The following is a 12,500-nucleotide window of genomic DNA, read 5'->3' as shown; positions in this document are numbered from 1 at the left end:
AATATATATATATATATATATTTAAAATAACAAAACATATAAATAATATATAGCTTATACATATACATAATATTTAATAATCTACCGTTATATAAGCATATATTATCAAATTTTTGTATATTTACACACACTAAAATTCAAATATAAAATCTAAAAATATATATATATATATAATTTATATATATAATATTATCTATAATCTATCCCAAAAAATAAACTTAAAAATATATATATATATCATCTTAGTGCAGATATACTAGCTTATTAATATATGAGTAGATGAATATGTAAATATAAAATATCTATAAATATATATAAATAATCTAAATAAATATATATTTCATATAGTCACATCTACCCAATATAAGTAACCTTTATGTATATCATATATATATATATATAAATATATTTATATATTCATCCTTAGTCTATCTCCAAATAAATAAATCTATATATCTCACTCTATATATGACAAACAAAATCTATCTATATCCCTCTCTATTTCTATAAAGATATCTACCCCTCTCTCTATCTCCATTTTCTCTTCGCTAAATAATAAATATATATATATATATAACAAAATATCTCACAAATTCTCACTTATATCTAACTCATCTAACACAATAAATATATAACACACTAACTCACTCTCAATCTCACTCTCAATGTACCTCTCTATACATACATACATAGTCAACACCACCCTCCACTCCTGGTCATCTATTCTCTAAATCAAACAATATATATATATATAACACACAAAAACGCAATAATACCTCAACTCTATCACATCTACACTCTCTTCACCTAATCACTCATATCTCTAAATGAATAACTAATCTATATAATATATTATCGTAATACAATTCTTCTATATATATATATAAAGTCTCTTATATCAATAATATATATAAACATCAACTATATGTAAATGTAATATATATAAATAAATATATTATATATAAATATATATATCTCTATATATATATATATATCTAAAATGTTAACTCATCTAGCTCTAACATCTAAATAATATCATATATATCAATCAACTAACACTATATATCTACTACAATATATAAATATATATACATATTCTATACTATATCTAATCTGTATATCAAATAATATACTCTCTCTCTCTCATACACACAGAGATACAGAGATCTTAGAGAGAGAGAGTGTATGTGAGATTGTGTGTGTGTGTGAGTGTGAGGGTGTGTGTACTGTGTGTGTGATGTGTATGTAACACCCATAGCTTTTTATAACTAACAACTATCACTAAATCTATATATCATCTTATATAACTAAAAATTTGCATAAATTCCCATATCTAAAACAATATCTATCACTAATCTCAAAACTCCTCACTCACTCACAACTCTATACTATACATTCAAATATATCCCGCCCACACCCCCATCGCAGTCAATACCTTATCATATCCAACAAACAAACTCACAATCAACCAATATAAATAAATCTATATATAAATATTCAATCCATATCTCATCTCTCTTCTCCTATATATATAATATATATATATATAAATATCTATATATCATATCTATATAAATAACTAACTCTACTCAACTCTATTTATCTCAACACCCACCTCATCGCAATACCATCCCTAACAAATACTATATATCTAAATATCTAAATAACTAATATATCAAAAGAATATCGATTATATACACATATTCTTATCCCTCATATATATATATTATATAACTATATATGCTATATACTATCAAACTATCTATATAAAGAAAGCATAGATAGATAGATAGATAGATCATAGAACGATAATAGATTTGATAAATAGACATATAGACATATAGACATACCGAATTATATCACTAAATATATATATTAATATATATACATAATATTATATATATCTCTATCTATATATATATATATAATATATAATATATAATATATCTAATATATACAGACACATACACACACACACCCAGTCACACACACACCACAAATATATACATCTATATATATATATGTGGGCTTATATATATATAATCTATATATAATATATATAATATATATATATATATATATGTGAGTGTGTGTGTGTGTGTTGGTTGAGTGTGTGGTGTGGTGTGTTGTGGTGTGTTGTGTGTGTGTGTGTGTGTGTGTGTGTGTGTGTGTGTGTGTGTGTGTGTGTGTGTGTGTGTATAAGTCTCTAACATCTCTCTTTACTTGTTAGAGTACCTTATACATATATAAGAATGTATAAACATATATTCTTAGAAAAGTTCTTACGTTTGCTTTGAATACTTTACAGTAACATAATGATAACGGTAACATGTAAAGCAAAACCTTCTAGATTTTATTTACTAAAAGATCTACCATTTTCTTCCAGCCATAGAGGGAATGAGAGACTTATATAGTTACTATAAACGCAAGAAAAGTATGATGATAACCTCAAAAGACAATCTAATAAAAATAACAAAGAAAAACTCTTTTCTCCTCGACAAGTCAAAATTGTTCCGAAACATATTTTTACTGCATGCCACAAGTTCAACCTTCCTTTGCATATAATAGTATTGTGATAATATTTCGCTGATATAGGATCAACTAACTCCTGAATTGTTGAAATTAACTTCACGATATATTCATACACTCAATTATGTGTGTGTGTGTGTGTGTGGCTGTGAGTGTGTAGGTGTATGTGTGTGTGCGGATGTGTAAGAGTGTGTATAGAGCATATCTTTGTCACAATGTATCAACATACACGCTCGTCCGGCAGAGAACGAGCTGCAACTAGTTTTTGGGCTCCCGATAATCAACTTCCTGGGCACTGTCACACACTCTTCATACCTCCATCCCTAGCTTCCTACTGATCCTCTCCCTGATAAAGGAGAGCTAGATTGCTAAATCCATTTTTTTTACTCACTTCTTCACCTTATTGTTGCAATATCTGCTAAAAGCACATGAGTCAAATGCCTTCAATCTTCTTATCGATATGTTGAAACTGCATGAAAATACATGAATGTTAAACTATCAGCATCATGTTTATGATTTTCCTATAGTGCTTATAATGTAGATTCATTTGTAGTGCTGATCATTTTTCACTTCTAACAATACGCCTTCAGGATGATGTAACTGTTGTCTTCTAAACTTTGCCTTCCTACTGTTAGTTCCTGCATATAGATGTATGCATATATATATATATATATATATATATATATATATATATACTTATATATATATATAATTAATATATATATATTACATATATATATATATATGTGTGTGTGTGTGGGTGGTGTGTGTGTGTGTGTGTGTATGCGTGTGTGTGTGTGGGGTGTGTGTGGTGTGTGTGTGTGTGAGGTTTGTGTGTGTGTGTGTGTGTGTGTGTATGAAATGTGTGTGTGTATTTATATATTCAATATATATAACATATATATATATATATATAAATTTTATAATATATATATATATATATAGTATATAAGCATACATATATATGTATATCACCACACACTCTAACACACGCACACACACACACACACATATAAATTATATATATATATATATATATAATATTATATATATATATATAATATATAGAATATATATATATATGTATATATTATATATATAATATACAAATATATTCATATATATATACATATATATATATATAAAATATATATGCGTATATATATATAATATATATATGTATATATATATATGTAATATATATATGTTTATATAAGTATATATATAATATATAAATATCTATATATAGATAATATATATAAAATATAATATATATTTATCTATATATATATATATATATATAATATATATATGTTTATATATAGATATATATATATATTATATATATATAATATATTATATTATAATATATTATATTATATATAGATAATATAGATATGTGTGTGGTGTGGTGTGTTGTGTGTGTGTGTGTGTGTGTCCTGTGTGTGTGTGGGGTGTGGGGGTGTGTGTGTGGTGTGGTGTGTGGTGTGTTGGGTGTGTTTGTTTAATATATATATATATAAAATATATTAAATATAAATATAATATATATATATATATAAAAATAAATATATATGTATGTATGTGTCATAGGTAGATATATGCTTATATATATATAGATATGATATATATAATATTGATATATATATCTAAATATATATATATAGATATTATATTATATATATATATATATATAATAAATTACATAATATAAATATATATATATATATAATATATATTATTATCTAATATAATATGTATGTATATGTATTTATGAATATATGTATGTATGTATAAAAAGATATCGCTAAAAATATATATAGATAGGTAGCTGTATCTATATATACACATATATACACACATACACTGTCGTACGTCTGGCCGGGAAGCGTTGTCCCCGGTCTCACGGTAGCTCCTGCCTCAGTCCGTGTTTGACGGCCTTGTAGTTCGTAAGCTGAACTCGGACATTGCTAAGATCCGCTCTGGCATATTAGCTACTTCACCATAAGTTAATGTTGGCACTTTATTGGCAATACTTATGATACTTTTGCCAGTGTTGAGACTTGGCAAGCATAGTGAATTAACAACAATATTTTCTACAGATTGATATAGTGAAGTTGTACAAAGTTTAAGGTAAGAACTTTTACTATTTGTACTTCTCTTAGTCGTATATATTCTATTATTGCATTTATGTGTCTATATATCCATACATGTGTGTGTGTGTATGTATACACACACACAAACACACACACACACACACACACACACACACACACACACACACATATATATATATATATCTATTTTATATATATATATATATATATATATATATATTATATAATATTATATATATATATATAGTTACATATATCTGTATAATATATTAAATAACTTATATAATAAATATATATATATATACTTATATATTATATATATAAATATATATATATTAAAAAGATATTTATATATGTATATAATATATATATATATATATATATATATATATATTTATATATATATATATATATAAATATATATATATATATATATAAAATGATATACATCCTAATATATATATTATTAAGTCATATATAACTATATATATAAATAATTATGAATATATACATATATGTAATATATAATAAATATATATATATATAATATATAAATAATAATATCTATAATACATATATATATATATATATTATAGATATATATATAGATATATATATATATGTAAATGTACTTTTATATAAATATAGATATATATTATTCATATTACATATATATATATATAATATATCAATATATACATATAATGTAGTAATATTACTTATATACACATATATATATATATATATTAGATATATATATAAAAAAAAAAAATATATAAATAAACCATAATTATTATACAAATATATATATAAATATATATATATATCTATATATATATATTTTATTTATAAAATATAAATATATATAAAAAAATTAAAATTAAGTAATAATAATTTATATGACTATATACATATAAATATATAAATATATATATATAGTATATCATATATATATATATAATATATATTATATGGTAATCTATATATAATATATTATAATATATATATATATAGTAATATATTAGATATAAACATCAATATAACGATATATATATATATCTATATATATATATATTCTTAATACATACATATATATATATATATATATATATATATATACTATAAATATATATATTATATATACATATATATAAAAAACCTATATACTATACATAAAAGATTATGTATAAATATATATATATATATATCTATTCCTATATATATAATGCTATAGATACATTTAAATATCTAAATATATATATATATAATATAAAATATCTAATCACTATTTAAATATCAAACCAATATATCCATCATATATCTAATATATATACTCAATAACTTTACATATATTATATATATATATAAATAGATATATTATAAATAGAGAGCGCGCGAGAGAGAAGAGAGAGAGAAAGAGAGAGAGAGTATAAATATATATATATAAAAATACAATATATAAATATATAATCTATATATTATAAATATATCAACCTCTATAAAAATATATAATATAAAAAAATATACATACATATATATATACATACCAATAGTAATATATAAAATATATATATCAAATATATATATAAAATATGTATATATTATATATAAATCTTATATATATATTAATAAAAATAAAACCTATATATCTCTCTAACTATATATATATAAATATATATATTATATCACTATATATATGTATGTCATAAATATATATGTATGTAATATTTAATATATCTATTATAAATAATATATATATATATTTATATTTATAAAAAAAAACTAAATATATATAAATACATACATATCTATTAAATATATCTAATATAAATAAATAATTTCTATTATATATCACCATAATCTCTCTATCATATATAAATAATATATCATAACCTACTATGTATGTATACAGATACATTTACAAATCTCTAAATATAAATATTATATATAAATATATAATATATATATATATGTAATATATATATAATCTCTATATATATATCTATCATATAGTTAACTATACTATAATTATATATCTATATATTATATATATAATATAATATACATAAATATTTCTGTGATTGGGGTTTGTGGGGGGTGTGTGTAGGTGTGTGTGTGAATTTGTGGTGATGATGTGAGAGAGTGGTTTCTGAGGGAGATGTGTATATTAGATGTAAGGACAATAGAGAGACCTAACACTCCCACACCTCTAGACACACTCACACAAACACTACTATCACTCAACACACACCAACTGAGAGAGAGAGAGAGTGTGAGTGTGTGTGATGTGTGTGTGTGTGAGTGGTGGGAGTGGTGTGATGTGTGAGATGTGATATTAGTTAGGGTATAGCGACACACACTCACCCTCACACACTACCTCGCTCACACATTTCAACACACAATCTCTCACTCAATCAATATCACAACACACTATTCTCACAATATCAATCTCACACCAACCCTCACACACACCAGAAACACACTCACTACTCTCTCTAACACACACTATCTCACCACTCTCAAACTCTCACACTTCACTAAACTACACACACACTGTCAAACACTCTAACACATCTCACAAACTCTCTCACCAACACACACACTCCTCTCACAAACAGACATCACACACACACTCTTAAATCACAATCACACACTCTCTCTCACTCTCACTCTCACCCCCCCCCACCGCCCCCCCACACCCCCCCCCACCCCCCCCCCACCCCCACACCACCCCCACCACACCCCCACCCCCCCCACACCCACACCCCCCAACTCTAACTACACATCCTACTTTAGTAGAGAGACTCTCACAAATATCCCCTCTACACACTAACACACACTAACTATCACTCTCTCTAACACTCTCTTCGCTAACTCCCTCACTTCACAAATCTGTCAGTTCTTTCCTCACACACTCACATATCATCATCTACACTCTCCCATCTCACACTTCTCACAAAATCACTCTCTCTAACACTGTCTCACTCTCTCTATCACTCTGTACAAACTCAACCTCTCTCACTCTAACTCAAACATATCAATATATTCTAACTCTGAATCACAATCTCTCAACACACACACACACTCCCCCCCCCCCACACACACCCACCCCCACACCCCCCCCCCCCCCCCCCCACCCCCCAACCCCCACCCACCCCCCACACCCACCCCCACAACCCCACCCCTACCACCCACCCCCACACCCACCACCACACATCTATATCAATCTCAATAAATCACTAAAATCGCGCTACACTCATATCTAAAAATATCTCTATATTCTAACTAGTTGCATCTTAACATATATAAATATGTCATACTCTATCTACAATTCTCTATATATACATCTCTCTCTCTACTCTCTATATATACCTCTATAAATGTATCTATATATATATCATCATATAATATCTAACCTCTAAATAGAAAAAAACATATATAAAAATTACTAAATAACTCTAAAAATATACAAATACATATAAATATAAAATTTTTCATAATTATATGCACTCCCTCTAAATATCTATATAAATATCACATTAAATCTCACCTAATGATATTCATTTATATAAATATATATCTATATATGTATCACTCTCTCTCTCTCTCTCTTCCTCTCTATATCATATATATATATATATTATATATAGTAAATAATATAACTCTATTATAAATAAATAAAATATATCTATATATCTTATATAAATAATACTATATCACTATAAATATATCTATTTATCTATAATGCATTACATACTCTATAAATATATCTATAGAATCTAAAATATTTCTTTATATATATCTGAATATTACTAATAATATATATATCTATATAATATAAATATATATATCTATATATAACTAGCATCTGCTATATATATATATTATATAATTGAATTATATAACATATATATGACTTATATAAACGTATATATCAATGTACCTATACTTAGAAATATTTCTAAATATATACATAAATATATATATATATTATATTACATAATATATATAGAGATAGATAGGTAATGATAGATAGATAGATAGATTGATAGATAATGTATATATACATACATAAATATAATAAATGTAAATATACTTTCTATATATATATATATATATATATAACATATATAGTATATATATATATATATATATATAGATGTAAATATACTAATATACATATTCATCTATTTATATAATATAAATAAATATGATATAAATATTAATATATATATATATATATATATATATATAACATTATAATAGTTATATATGAATATATATATTTAAATTTTTTTATCTATATACTATATCTATATATATATAAATATATATATATATATGTATGTAATTACATATATTCATATATATAATATCTATATATATAATATATATATATATATATAAATATATAAATTGTATAATGTAGAATAAGTAAATATACATATAAATCCTAACTCTCATATGTAGATATTAACCTATATATACATATATATATAATAACTAAACCTATAATCTATTTTATATATCCATATATCTATTTTATAAATCTAAATATCAATATATATATAAATAAAATTCAAAATCTAATACATCGCTCAATAATCTAAACGCTATATAAAATACTATATCCATATATATAAATATAATCAAAAATAAAAATAATATATATATACAATATATAAAACATATATACATATACATACATATATATATATATATATATAAATAAACACTATATCTTAATATATAACTCTATCAAACTATATCTATATCAAATATATATATCAAACTAATATATATGGTAAATAGATACCTTTTTAAATAAATCTATAATAACTATATATATATATATTATTTTTATACTAAAATAAATATATAAATAACAAAATGTATATATATAGAGATAGAGGAGAGCAGAGCGAGAGACGAAGAGCCGAGAGAGCGAGAGAGAGAGAGAGAAGAGAAGAGAGAGAAGAGAGAAGAGAGAGAAAAAAAAATTAATTTATATATATCTATAAACATATCTCTAAATCTATATATATATATATATATATATAAAAATCTATATATAAATATATATGTATGTATGTATGTATATATAAATAAGTATATATATATTATATATAAAGAAAATAACAAATAAAAAATAAATTAAAAAGTATATAAATCTATATAACTATAAATATCTATCTATATATATAATCTAAATATATAATCATAATATACTATTTATCTTTATCAATATATATATCTAGATAATATTATATATCTATCTATAATATATATATCTGATATAAGATACATATTATATAATATATATATATAAATAATTCAAATATTATATATCTAAATTATATATAATAACCAATAAATATGTAAATTGAAAATTAATATCTATATTAATTATAAAATATTCTATACACTATAAAACCATATATATAATGTGTCTGTGTGTGTGATGTATGTGTGTGAGTGTAGTGTTTGTATATGTGTGTATAACTATATAAATATAACACTATACAACTCTAACTCCTAACAAAATCTATCTCAATACTAACTGTCAAAATATCAAAACTCAATCACACACTATCACTCACTTAAACCCTCCCCTAAATCTATAAACTATATATAACACTCTCTATCATACACTCACATATCACTCTTTATTTACATACCTATCTCTCTCTCTCAAACTCAAAAATATCTACCTAATCTCTCACTACAATGAATGTCACAAACTCTCTATCTCTCAATCACTATCACATATCTCTAACTACATCTCCAAAACCCACTACTCCAATCCAATACACAGACTCAACCTCTCCCTAAACTACATCCAACTCTATCACACTCCCACTCACACACTCACCACTCACACTCACTCACTCACAAACTCCCCACCCCCACACCCCCCCCTCCACCCACCCCCCACCCCCCCCCCCACACCCCCCACCCCCACACCCTCCCCCACACACACACACTGCAACCCCACCCACCCTAACACACCCCCACCCACCACATACACCCACCCACACCCACCTCACTCAATCTCACTCTAACTCTATATATACTCCACACTATAACACTATCTATATAACTATCTATCTGAATATAAATCAAACTATCTCTCTCGTCTAAAAATACAAATCTCTCTACCATACATAAATTCTGACAGTCGCTCATTGTCTCTCTGCTCTTAGTCACTACTCACAACCTATATACCCCATGTAGTAGTCTCTCTCTATATATATATTATTCACTCTCTCTATAACTACTAAATCAATCTCTAAAACACACTTAAATCAATGTCCCCTCTCTATATATCTCTCACAATCCATAAACTACAATCACAATCTCTAAAAACCTATATACATCACTATCTATCAAACACTAACTACTAAAACAATCAATCACACACTCTCCCCATATACCTATATCGTTGTGTAAATATGACATATACATAATTCTATTTCGATGCATCCTACTACCTTTAACTTCACATACGCTCACTATCAGTATCTACTAACACCTCTCACTACTAACAATACATATTAACCTACGTCAATGTATCTACATCTGTCTCTAAGAAATTCCTCTACATCTATATAAATAAATCATATATCTAAACTCAAAATATAACTATCAATATCTCAATCTATATGAGAGTGAGATGTGTGGTGAGTTGTGTGTGTGTGTGTGTGAATTCACAGACTCTTTACATCACTAGTAAATATCAATATCCAGCGCGAGCACAGAGCTACCGGTCATAGAATATGTAAGATACCCCTTACAAACAAACTACACAAATTACCTAGACTATATGCATATGCTAGCACTAGCTCTATCTTTGACCTACTCAAACAATCTAATAACTATCATCACACTAGCATACAAACTACTCTCAATCTATAATATATATATACATACCCTCAATATTTTAACAACTAAAACACTATATATCTATCTATCACTCTATCTTTCTAAAAATCAAACACTCTCTCTCACAACAAACTAAATACTAGCAATAACAGGTATCTATCTATCTATATCTATATTCAATCAACGTCAATATGCTATACTCTATAGTATACTATCTATCTCTATCAACTAAATCTCAATCTAAAATCTCAATAACATCATCTCCCAATACCGTAACAACTCCAAATGTACGTATATATTTACATTCATATATCTACAATTATGACCCTTTTTTCCATGCCCACAACAACGAATGTTCCTTTTCATCACGCTTCATAACAGTATTTTCTCATTTCTTGACATGAGATGCGCCATCCATTATGAGTTGACATGACTTCCGGCATGCAACATACGGGCCCAAAATAGCCCTCTGCCAACATGACTTATAATGTGTTAAGTATCCATTATTTATTTCTAACATGAGACATGATACTACTTATCAGCAATATATTAGTTGAAAATTACGTACAACAGAAACTACATAGAATTTCACGAGCATATCCCATCCACAGTCATTACATAATGTCATAACAAGATAAATCTAGTAGAAAGATGTTTTAAAACGTTAAAGGAGAAAGGCGAAAACTTTCATGGGCAGATGTTATTCGCCCTCCCGAAATGCGTCAGAAGAATTTGCTTGACATGTCCGAGACAAGTCCGCATTCGATCTTTTAGTAATAATACACCCGAGCCCAATGGAAGAAAGGGAGGAGGAAAAGGGCAAGAAAAGGAATACAAACAGGGAGAATACATTCGCTTCAGAAGCGAAAGATTTGCGAAAATAGCTTCCTAAAACCTGTTGATACAATGTCGGTCCGCCTGCAACTTGCAGACGTGACGAGAGGTTATTCAACATGCTTTTCCTCGCTCGCG

General features: G+C 25.8%; 1 protein-coding gene across 1 annotated transcript in view; it reads left to right on the top strand.

Moving 5' to 3' along the window:
* The first annotated feature begins 4,470 nt into the window (after positions 1–4,470).
* The window catches only part of LOC122254604 (zwei Ig domain protein zig-8), a 215,935-nt gene continuing 207,905 nt past the window's right edge, over positions 4,471–12,500 (top strand). Inside the window, exon 1 of the mRNA XM_086553765.1 lies at positions 4,471–4,662. The gene's annotated coding sequence lies outside the window, so the exon portion shown is untranslated. The remainder of the gene's footprint in view (positions 4,663–12,500) is intronic.

Source organism: Penaeus japonicus, unplaced genomic scaffold (genome assembly GCF_977035675.1).
Source record: "Penaeus japonicus unplaced genomic scaffold, GWHDUDI00000001_assembly GWHDUDI00000003, whole genome shotgun sequence".
Lineage (NCBI taxonomy): Eukaryota > Metazoa > Arthropoda > Malacostraca > Decapoda > Penaeidae > Penaeus > Penaeus japonicus.
The sequence above is the reverse complement of the archived record's forward strand: the minus strand, read 5'-3'. Positions and strand labels throughout refer to the sequence as shown.